This window comes from Hibiscus syriacus, unplaced genomic scaffold, assembly GCF_006381635.1.
Source record: "Hibiscus syriacus cultivar Baekdansim isolate YM2019G1 unplaced genomic scaffold, ASM638163v2 tig00006666_pilon, whole genome shotgun sequence".
In the NCBI taxonomy this organism is placed as follows: Eukaryota; Viridiplantae; Streptophyta; class Magnoliopsida; order Malvales; family Malvaceae; genus Hibiscus; species Hibiscus syriacus.
The window spans coordinates 738,388-749,787 of NW_024062106.1; the positions used below are offsets into that span (position 1 = coordinate 738,388).

Here is an 11,400-nt window from a genome sequence, read left to right on the forward strand (position 1 = left end):
TGATGGTTTGGCTTTTGAAACATGATAAAGTAGGGTGAATGTTATCCTATGGTGATGTATGCAGGTTGAATGCATGGGATATTTTCATACACGTTAAATGTATGATATTTGTGCGATGTGACATGTGCATGTGGTTAGGAGATTGTTTTTAATTTGTTATTAAGCATCTTTACAGTTGGTATTCTAAACTTCAAGATTTTCTGTTGAGTATTGGTTTTAAAGGGACTCAAGCTGATGCTTCCCTGTTTATTCAGCAAGGTGGTGGCCACTTATAATTGTTTTGGTGTATATTGATGACATTATTGTCATAAGAGGGTCTGACGAGTTGATTGAGGAGGTTGTAACCCTCTTGGTAATGAGTTTTTATTGAAGGACCATGGAGAGTTAAACTTCTTCCTTAGACTAGAGGTTGAACGACATGATGGTGTTTTGTTCTTGAGTCAAGGGAAATATATTCGTGAGTTACTTGAAAAGGCCAATATGGTGGGTGCTCGCTCTGTTCCAACAACTATGGTTTCGACTCCTAAACTTTTACGTAATGTTGGAACTCCCCCTTGATGATCCTCAGTTGTATCGCAGTGTGGTGGGTGCTTTCCTTTATTTGAGTCACACTAGACCAGATGTCTCCTTTATTGTTGGATGTGTTGCTCAATCTATGCATCTTCTTGATAAGAACATCGGTTGGCGGTGAAGCGAATACTTCAATATTTGAGTGGTACATTGGACTACGGTTAGTCTTTCGAGCTTTTATGTCAGATCTTTGTTTGCGTGCAATTTTTTTATTCTGATTAGCCCAGTAATTCGGATGATTGTAGGTTGATTTCTAGATATACGTTATCATGGTGGTAATCTTATTTCTTGGACTTCACGCAAACAAAAATCGATGTCTCAGTCGACTACTGAAGCCGAGTATTGAGGGGTTGATGATGTCATTTCTGAGGTGACATGGTTATATGGTCTATTTGGAGATAAGCAAGTTGTTTGTCCGGATGTTCCAGTTATTTGGAGCGATAATACAAGTGCAGTTGCCATGAGTGTTAATCTAGTTCTACATGTTCGGTCTAAGCATGTTGAACTCAATGTTCACTTTGTTCGTGAAAAGATTACTAGTAGAGCTTTGTGTGTTTGTTATGTCCCTGGTCCGCATCAACTTGCGGATGGCTTTACAAAGCCTCACTAAGCCTTAATTTTTTGAAATTTCGACACAAGCTTAATGTTGTTGATGATTTGGCTTTTGAAACATGATAAAGTAGGGTGAATGTTATCCTATGGTGATGTATGCAGGTTGAATGCATGGGATATTTTCATACACGTTAAATGTATGATATCTGTGCGATGTGACATGTACATGTGGTTAGGAGATTGTTTTTAATTTGTTATTAAGCATCTTTACAGTTGGAAGTTAGTGTGTGGTGCTGATGTTTTATAAATTGTAGTGCATTTAATGGAATGAGTTACCTTTCTTCCTCAATTCTCTTTGTTTGTCAAAGAAAAACGAGAAAAACTAATATATTGTGAATCCATTTATATTTGTCATATTTTCCGATAATCATATTAATATTAACTGAAGTTATATAACTTTTTTTCAATTATTATAAATTATTTTATCTTTACATAATAAAAATAGAATTTCATTATGAAAACTTCAATATTGTCAATGTATTTACATATCAATTATAGTCCACAATTAATTGCATGAAATCCAATTTTTGTTGTACTCGTTTCCCTTTGCATGTTGCTTTAATTACACTAACGTAGTAACGTGGGAAAACACTTTGCATAAAAACCTAGAAAACAAAATTAATTAAGAGTGTACTAATTGTACACTAACTAAATTACCTTATTGATTAAAAAAATGGTTGTTATTGTTAGAAGTTTCAATTCGAGCTTCAATGACTACAATAAAATTAATTGAACGATCATTGTCAAATAATAAAATATTTTGAATATATATTATTATAATTACTTTAATTTAATAAAAAGATAGTATATTCATCGTTCGAGTACCCGAGATCATTAGCAAATCGCGGGTTAGAGTCAGCCAATAGCCCAATAATTGAAGTTAAAACCGTTATGAGGAATTTAACATTACCCAAAATCAAATCCTTTGAATCATTACTAGACATGAGCCTAGAAACGTCTTAGTCCCGCAACAAAGATTATGGCGTCAATGTAGAATTTAACATGCAAATATGATTATGAACACGGGTTTTTTCTCTCTCCCAGTTCTAAGGATTTTCCTTAATTAATTTGATCGATCTACGTCGCACATTTGATTTTGGTGGGTGAGTCTCCCAACAAAGATTTTTTGCATACACAATGACTCGAACCTGAGACATTACTTAAGCGAAATCAAGTTGCTTACCACTTGAATCAACATATGTTGGTTGAACACGTGTACTTTGTGACACGTGTACTTTGTGACACGTGTTTAAATTTGAGACCACTATACTTTTAAAAAATTTACTAATTAAAAATATATGCACTCCTAAAAAAATTTTAAATTTAATATTAATTCTCTCCCTCATTTTTTTATCTTCTACATCAATCAAGAAAACTCTTGCTATTATCTCTTTTTTTTATATAATATTTGATATTTTATAATTTTACTTTATTATCCAATATTTTAGAATGTTTAATTTTACTTTATTATCAATATTTTAAGATGTCATTTTAAAAAGCAATATATGACCTACTTATATCTTTATTATCAAATATTAAGAATGTCATTTTAAAAAACAATCTTATTATTTGTTCAGAATCATTTATACAACGAATGAAAGCTTAATACATAATCAATAATATATAATATATATATATAAACGTACTCCTCGTTATTACCACGCTCCACTCTAACCTTGGTATCAAAATATATATATATATTCATTCCAAAGGGACTGTCAAATAATCCGTCAAACCACCCATGTTAGCGAGGCTGTCAAATTGTCTCATGCTATGACCTTGGCATTTAAGTACATGGTTTTTAATTATAGTTAAACAAAAGTCCAATGTTATGCCGACCTCTTCGTAGTCTTTTCTCCTCTCTTATTACCTCCATGTACTTTTCCTTGTCTCTTTCCATAGCACACTCTGACACTTCTTTAAATCACACACACACACGCATATATATACATGCAGTTATGGGTTGATAGATATAGAGAGCTGTAAAAACCAGAGGGAGGTCGATGAGCTTAAATTTCCCCGAAACATGTCTCTGCACCAGTTGTGGAGTCATCAACCAATGATTGAACTGTAAGTTATTTCTTGTACGGAATTTTCTTCTCACTCACACAAAAAATATTCCAACTGTCTTTGATCGTGTACTGATAATTCTGTCACAGTTTGGAATAAAATGAAGCTACAAAACCCTAAGTTTAATTTTAAAATTTAGAGTTTAGGGTATGTCATTGATTCTGCCTGGCTCCCTGCATGCCAACTATGGATGCTGTCGATTAGTGTTGACCCTTCCTAGTTGGCATCCGAGGAGTCAGGCAGGTCGATATCGCTTACATACCGAACGAAGAACCATGGAGGTTCCCTCGGAGTTCTTTGCTGAACTCTGGATAATTGTTGCTGGTCATTGTTACATTAATTGACTATGTTGTTGATCATGACCTTTCTGATATTTGGACCGAGACAGTTAGGAAAATTCCTTTCGGTTAAGATACAATGGTGTAATTCCCTTTGAAAAAAAGGGCGGGGCAAACTTGGAGTAAATATAGCAAATTGGTTTTGAGGCCATTGTCCTCGTCCCCTTGTTTCGGACACCATTTTTGGCTTACAACCTTTGAATGGAGATTTTCACTCCATGGAAGGACAAGGTTCCCTGTCTGTTCTTTCATTCTGTCTCTTTCCCAGAAAAATAATGACAATTTCTGCTCAAAACAAACCAGACTGCTCACGGATTTCCCTTCTGCAATTTGTTTTGGCACCACTTTTTATTTTTCTATCCCATTGGCCAGAAGCTAAGATCTCAGCTCCCTTTAATCCCATGAAACTTTCCAACACAAGGTAACGTTATTAGATAGGATTATAAACAACTTATATGTACAATCCTGGGAAATATTTTCACGATAAGATCAGACCAGATGCAGTAGAATTGAATCATTAAGGCTTTGCATGAAAATAAAAATTGCATTTACAAATGGCATTTCATTTCCGTGAGAGCAGTCAGTTTCAGGCTCGGCGTATTATGCAGAAAGAATAACCGAAGAACCAAGCCCTACGAGCAATAAAAACGCTCAGACCACCGTCACGTTGGTGTACCAAACGAATGTAGTAGACTATTATCGGAACATCAAGGTTCTATGGTGCAAGAACGCTATGAACCATTCTCTCAGCATCATGGAAAAACGCAAGGGAATTTCCAGTACTCGTGCAAGATCGATCTTAAGCCTTGGCATTTCTGGAGCAAAAAAGGGTATAAATCCTTTGAGGTTGAAGGGAGCCAAGTGGACGTTTACTGGGATCTTTATTCCGCTAAATTCACCGGCGGCCCCGAACCCGTCTCGGATTATTACGTCTCGCTTGTTGCCGACGAGGAGGTGGTTTTGTTATTGGGGGATTACAAGAAAAAGCATACAAGAGAACGAAAGCGGACCGGCTTTGGTTGAACCTCTTGATTTCAAGAAGGAAAACGTGCTCGCCAAGAAAAGCTTCGCGACCCGAGCTAGATTCGAGGACAATAGCAGAGAACATGACATTGTTGTTGAGAGTTCAATAACCGGAATGAAAGACCCAGAAATGTGGATTAGCATGGATGGGGTAGTTTTGATTCACGTCAAGAATTTGCAATGGAAATTCAGAGGGAACCAGACCGTCTTGGTGGATAACAACCGGTTCAAGTCATGTGGGGATGTCCATGACTGGTTGTTCAACAGCCTCGGAACAGGCCACGGTGTGTTTATATTCAAGCCGGTGACGGCTGAAGCAGAGAGTGACAAAGAAGGAAGTGGCCACGGTGGAGGAGACAGCGACACTGCAAGCAAGTATTATTCTACACTAGGTGTCGACACCGCATCGGAGTTCAGCCTATTTCTTTATGCCTGGAAGATTGAGTGAAAAATATTGAAAGTTTTTTTTAATTGCAGTTTCCGTTTTACAAAAAGAAATACATTACAGGTAATTTCATGCTTGTATAATGTTCAAAATACTGTAAATTATATACTTCATCTTACAATAATTGTTGTATATATTATTTTTGTTCATATCAATAACATTTCTTTATATGCTTCATCTTGTGAAACGTCCAAGAAGCAAAATGTTTAATTAAAAAAAAGCATACATTTACAAGATTAATCTAACAAATCAAAAATAGAAATGAGAATTTGATCATAATTGACTGATTATACAACAAAACGTGAATGATAAAAAGGATCCTACCACAACTGTTTGAAAATTGAATAGAAAGAAAGAGTTAATTGCAGCATATGTCCCTAAACTATGACTCTCTTTTTAAATTGATTCATAAACTTTGAACATTCCAATTTCATCCCAAACTATGACTCATTATAAATTAACCCTTAAACTTTTGAACATTCTAATTTTATCCCTAAAATATGACCCTCTTTCAAATTTAGTCCCCAAACTTTTAAATATTCCAATTTCATCCCCAAATTCATCCAAATATGGAATTAGTTTCAACAATAATTTAACCTAAATTTTGATTTTTTAAACAATAATAATATAACTTAACCTAAAAATTTATTAACAATGAATGTGATTAGTATATACGTATTGTTTGGGATAAAATTGGAATGTTCAAAAAGTTTGGGACTAATTTAGAATCAATGCCATAGTTTGGGATGTAATTGAAATGTTCAAATGTTTGATGACTAATTTAGAATTATAATAATAGTTTAGGGATGAAATTGAAATATTTAAAATTTTAGGGGACCAGTTCAAAATATGAGTCATACTTTAAGGACATATTATGCAGTTAACTCAGAAAGAAAGGGTGCAGGGTATCAAAACGAATTCCCCTTTTTATTTTATTGTTCTCCAAGAAAAACTGCTGGAAGGAACGAACTAGCGTCGTTTCCATGGATCTAAAGGAAAATCTGGAATCACTCTCTCTCAAAACAGCGAAGAAAGCCATAGTGGAAATTATGGAGATTAAAGGTAGATTCGAATGTGTTCTTCATTTATCAGGACGAAGATGGGTTCGGAAATGCCATCGCCCGAGTTCTGAACCTACTCCACAGCCTTATAATAAAGTGTGAGTCCCCTCTCTCTTTCTCAGTCCCTCTTTGGTTGATTTTTATTAAAAGCTCTGATTCAGATTGTTGCATTTTCATTGTTTATATTGTTTCAGCTCAGAGGTATTGAACTTGGAATTGGGGGATGTAAAATTGAATGGCTGTTACTCAATTGAGAGAGAAAGACGATTTGAAGGTACTGTTTCCTTCCTTTAGCCATTAATATCGAAACCCATTTATTTAAATTACAGTTATTTTCGTTGGTGGATATAGTTTTGTGGATTTGTTTGTAAATGAGGAACCTATAGAGTTACTCCATTTTTTTGAGTGTTTGGTTCCTGATAAAATAAGAGGACTGCCTGCTGTGGTATTGTTATTTAGTTATCTAAAAGGTTAAAAGCCCATTGGTAAGTGAGCTTAATGGAACCCTCTTTCACTAGTGAACGCTCGCCATCTGCATATTCAAACATGATATTTTCGTGTTGAATTAAGTTTGACCTTTGGATTTTCCCTTGTGGCTAATTTAGAAATGTTTTCCCACTGGATTGATGTGTTCTTAGTTGCCTGTCATGTATATTCATAAGTTTTGATCTTATTTTGTTTTTTAAAAGAAGGAAATGGAATGGAATTTTGGAGCTTTATTGACTAAGGGACGAAGAATGTCGTTTAAGGAATTGCAGAACAGTAGAAATAATCTAAACTTATGATAGAAATTGATTTAACGAGTGAATCGAATGGTAGTTTGCATCACTTTCTTTTTAAGCCTTCTTTGTGTTGGTTTTGTGTATTTGGCAATCTTAGTGGTTAAGCAATCATCCTTGAGAAACAACGATCTTGGCGCCATTTGTCTTAAGGATGGGTGTATCAATCCACTGAATTTCTAACGTCTGGGTTTATGAGCAATAACTAGAACAATGACTTTAATACTGTCTTTGGTAGGAGGGAAAGAGTAAGGAACGATAAGGAGTGGAAGGACAAACAACGTTCTTTCCACCCGTCATTGTTTAGGAGGAATAGAAATAAGAGCGAGGGAAATGAGAGCATTTTTATTCTGTACTCATTCAACATAAATTAGCAATTTTAATTGAAACTGTACCAAACGTACTGAATCAATTTTTTTTCTTCATATCCATTTTCTTTCCTACGATACATGGTGTGAGGTGCATATTTATGTTGTTTATCTTGCTTGCTGGCTACATGGCGTGAAGTGCATATTTATGTAATTTTATCCTTTGTTTATCTTGCTTGCAGGCAACTATGGTAATGATAGATCGTTTGGAGCCACCAGCACTGTCTCGGGTTATATATTCAGTTCTGACAAAAATTGTGGATGCAGAGCACATATCATCTACTGTACCCACTATCATAGCCCCTTTTCTTGTACCGGCATCAAAGCTTAAGTTGGAAGGTAGATTGATGACAACAAATAGTGGAAAGTTTCCTCTTTATGGTATCCAAGTAGGCCCTAAGACTGATGTAAGTCGAGCCATTGCTTCCAAAACCCAGAAGCCACCTCCATCTTTGCAAATTCATTACGAGCCTCTGGCCTGCTTTCTTCACCTGGTTCGTGCTGCAGACTTGCCAACTTCTATTATAGTTGGCCAAAGAAGCCAAGCCCGTTTAATCAAGCTATAAATGAGGATCTGCAGGTATTCATTCTCTTGCCAGTTTAAAGCCAATGTAGTTAGCAGATCGTGGCTTGATTGAATAGAATAAGCTAGAAATGATGATCAAAAGCAAGATTCTTGAGACTAATATTGAATTATATGTAATCTAATTCTGGGAAATGGCATTTCAGACCCTCTGTGAGATAGGAGAGGTTGCGGCAAGTGCGATGGGGTTGTACTTCCAGAGAGAAGAAACTAAAACTAATTGGATTCCAACAGCTAAAGCAGCAAGTGGTGGTGGTGGAGAGCCATGGCGCAATTCTATGGTTAAATGTTTTAGGTTCCTGCAGGAAGCAGAAACTGAGGTTTAGCATGCGAGTGGGTTTGTAGTCAAAACTAGTGCCCATGGTGCTGAATTTTTTAGATATGATACGAAATGCAGTGAGCAGTGGCTTAAAATAGTTGAAAGATGATCTTATATGTTCCGTATTTGTTGGATGTATCATATGATCTGGGAATTTAGTGCATGAAAGGTGTTCATCATGTTGGAAGGTGATCCCACATGTTTCTTGAATGGTTGACTGACCCCATCTATTATTTCTTTCAGGTTATTCGGATGTTTCTTCCATAACATTTGTACTTTTTTAAATTCAAATTTTAAAAATATTTGAAGTTGACAAAAATCAAACTTGATTGCCCAAAATTTAATGGATGTTAGTGTATAATATAAAGATTTATATTTAATGCATAAACACGGTAAATTATATGGTGTCAAATTATCAAAATATAATGTACCATACTTGTATGTAGAGATGAAACATTTGTCGGATTTCAATCCGATCCGGATCGGTTTTTATCCGATCCGGTTTTTCTCATAGAAAAAAACCGGTTTATAAAATAACCGGTTCGGTTTTTAACCGGTTTGGGGGGCCGGATATCCTAACTGGTGTAACCGGTTTCGGTTTTAAAAAACCGGTTTTTTTAAAAAACCGGTTATAAAAAAACCGATTTTAATATTACAGATTGCTCATAGGGAATCGATTCCTCCCAAGGGGGTACCGATTCCTCACTGAATGGTTTGGCTCCGAGATTTCTAGAATGCTCGGAGGGAACCGATTCCCCCATAGGGGGTACCGATTCCCCCTATTCAACGGTCGAAATATTTGAATTTTACACTTAGGGAACCGATTCCCTATGAGAGGAAACCGATTCCTATGAGAGGGTACCGATTCCCCCACGCTCCAAGCATTTTTATTAAATGTTTTCACACTTAAACGGCTATATTATCTTCATTAATTATCACTAACGTTCAGAAGTGATTCAAGGGTATTTAAGCAAGCTTAGAAGCCATGATCAAAGACAAGAAACATCAAGCAACTAGAATCAAGAGAGAATCAAAGAGAAAGCATCAAACCTCAAGTTCGATAAATTCAAATACTTAATTGAAATACTTAATTAACTCAACATAATTGAAATACTTAAATACTTCCAAGTTTGATAAATTCAAATACTTAAAAACTTCCAAGTTCGATAAATTCAAATACTTAAAAACTTCAAGTTCGATAATTGAAACAAAGTTTACGATAATTGAAATAAAGTTATAAATAAACTACATTGCCATCTTCTTTCATCTTCGCCTTCTTCGTTTGGAGGGGATATTCCAAGTTCGACTTCTTCAATGTGTAAGTTTGCTTCCAAATCGGTATCAATTGCATCTTCTAGGGTGGTGATATGTTGCTTACGAGCCGCTCCATCCAAATAATCCTTTAAACAATGCATACTTCCACCGACTCGGGACTTAGTCTTGATCGTTGCGATATAACCCTGCCACTAACAGAAAAAGCGGATTCCGAAGCTACCGTAGAAGCTTGGACGGTTAGTAAATCACGGGCCATGGCGGCTAGAATCGAAATTGTGCTTCTTTTCTTTCCACCAAGCTAAAATATCTAAACTTTCAAACTCTTCAAATGTCATTTTTGATAGAAAATCGCATGACATGTTTCCCAACTCGCTACTTGGGGTGGTAGTACGTGATCGTTTGGATTGGGAATTTACAAGAGTGTTAAAAAGATTCAAATTTATGTTACTTGGACGTCTACTAGATGATTCCGCATTCATTTCATTTGATCGTGTATTACACTACTTGATCCGTATTTAGTTAAATAAATTGCAAACATGTCTCAAAACATTTGTTAAAATAATTTATTGGTTTTGGACAAAGTTGGGTTCATCATCGGTTAGATTAAAAGCAAACGCAATTTGTTCAATTAGTGTTTTAACCCCACCAACATTTAAACGTTTGGGGATGGGGTAAGGGGAGGTAATAGTAGGCTGCCCCCACAAGTTAAACAGCTTCCTTAGGTAGCCTCCAAATATGAAAGTCCTCCATGGGACTCGAGAACCACGCTAGTTAAAAACCTTGTTGCTTAAAAACCTCTGGGCAAATCGGTTATTTTGGCTATAGTTTCCCAACTCGAATCCAGATAAATGTTTGGAACTGACCCCTCTCGAAAAGCCGATCGTGAAATGTTTGCAATATTTCTCTTTGCCTAAGGCAGTATGCATCATCATCCAAGTTGAGTTCCAACGAGTTGGACAATCCAAATTAGGACCCAAAGCTTTTTTTATTAACGGACTTACAAAATCGTTTCATTTAGTTTTGCTGTTGTTACAAAGAACCGATTTTATCATGTTTTAAATTCTAATCTAATCGGCTCAATACCTCCAAACCGGCTTGCACGATAATTAATTATGTGTGCAACGCAACGGGTATGAAAAAACGCACCGTCTAAAATCGGTGAAAGTAATATTTTCAATCTTGGAACCGCGTTTGTATTATTCGATGCATTATCAAATGATATAGAAAAAACTTTATTTTCTAATTTATAAAGACAAATTACCCTTTTTAAAAGTGTAAATAAATTAGTACCGGTATGCGGCTCACCGAATAATTCAAACGCAATTGTTCTTTTCATCATTTGCCAATTATCTTGATCTACCAATGTGACGTAACGGCTAAAAAAAGAATTTCCGTATTATGAGGGGAACTCCAAACGTCACATGTAAGCGACACACCATAACGGTGTTCTTGGAATCCTAAAATCATTTTTCCCTCGCCGTACGCCACATTTTTATAGCATCTCTTCTAAGGTAGTACGATTTACTTGAGTATAACGTGGGTGCATTAGTTGTTGAATTGTTATCGTGAAATCTTCATCATCAAAGTGGTCGAACGGCAATGCTTTTGTAATCACGAACTTTGTAAACGCTTCTCGTAATTTTTCGTTGTCGTAACAAAAACACCACCTTGCGGTGTAAGATTCGATTGACTAGGATCTGATCTTGAGCGAAGTGCCTTGCATGATTTTGTCAAATGGTTCTTCAACGTTGTGTTCCTTCCGATGCAAGAAACTTTAGACAAAGTTTACAACGCGCCCTCCTCGAGCCATTTGACATCTCACATAAATCGTAGTGATCCCAAATGTCTTTTGTTTCGAGTGTGTTCGATCACTCTCACGACTTCAAGGTTTCCCCGACGGAAGATTCAGCGTGTTACTCATGATGAACAAAAAATTACAAAAGTAAGATTTGAGAGA

The 11,400-nt window shown here is 36.0% G+C and overlaps 1 long non-coding RNA gene and 1 pseudogene across 1 annotated transcript; both read left to right on the forward strand.

The window, feature by feature from the left end:
- The first annotated feature begins 3,401 nt into the window (after nucleotides 1–3,401).
- Nucleotides 3,402–5,068, forward strand: LOC120200944 (annotated as a pseudogene).
- Nucleotides 5,069–6,357: 1,289 nt separating this feature from the next.
- Nucleotides 6,358–8,122, forward strand: LOC120200934. The gene is made up of 3 exons (XR_005523614.1): nucleotides 6,358–6,393; nucleotides 7,449–7,846; nucleotides 7,996–8,122. It is a non-coding gene; the product is annotated as an uncharacterized LOC120200934 (long non-coding RNA).
- Nucleotides 8,123–11,400: the final 3,278 nt, after the last annotated feature.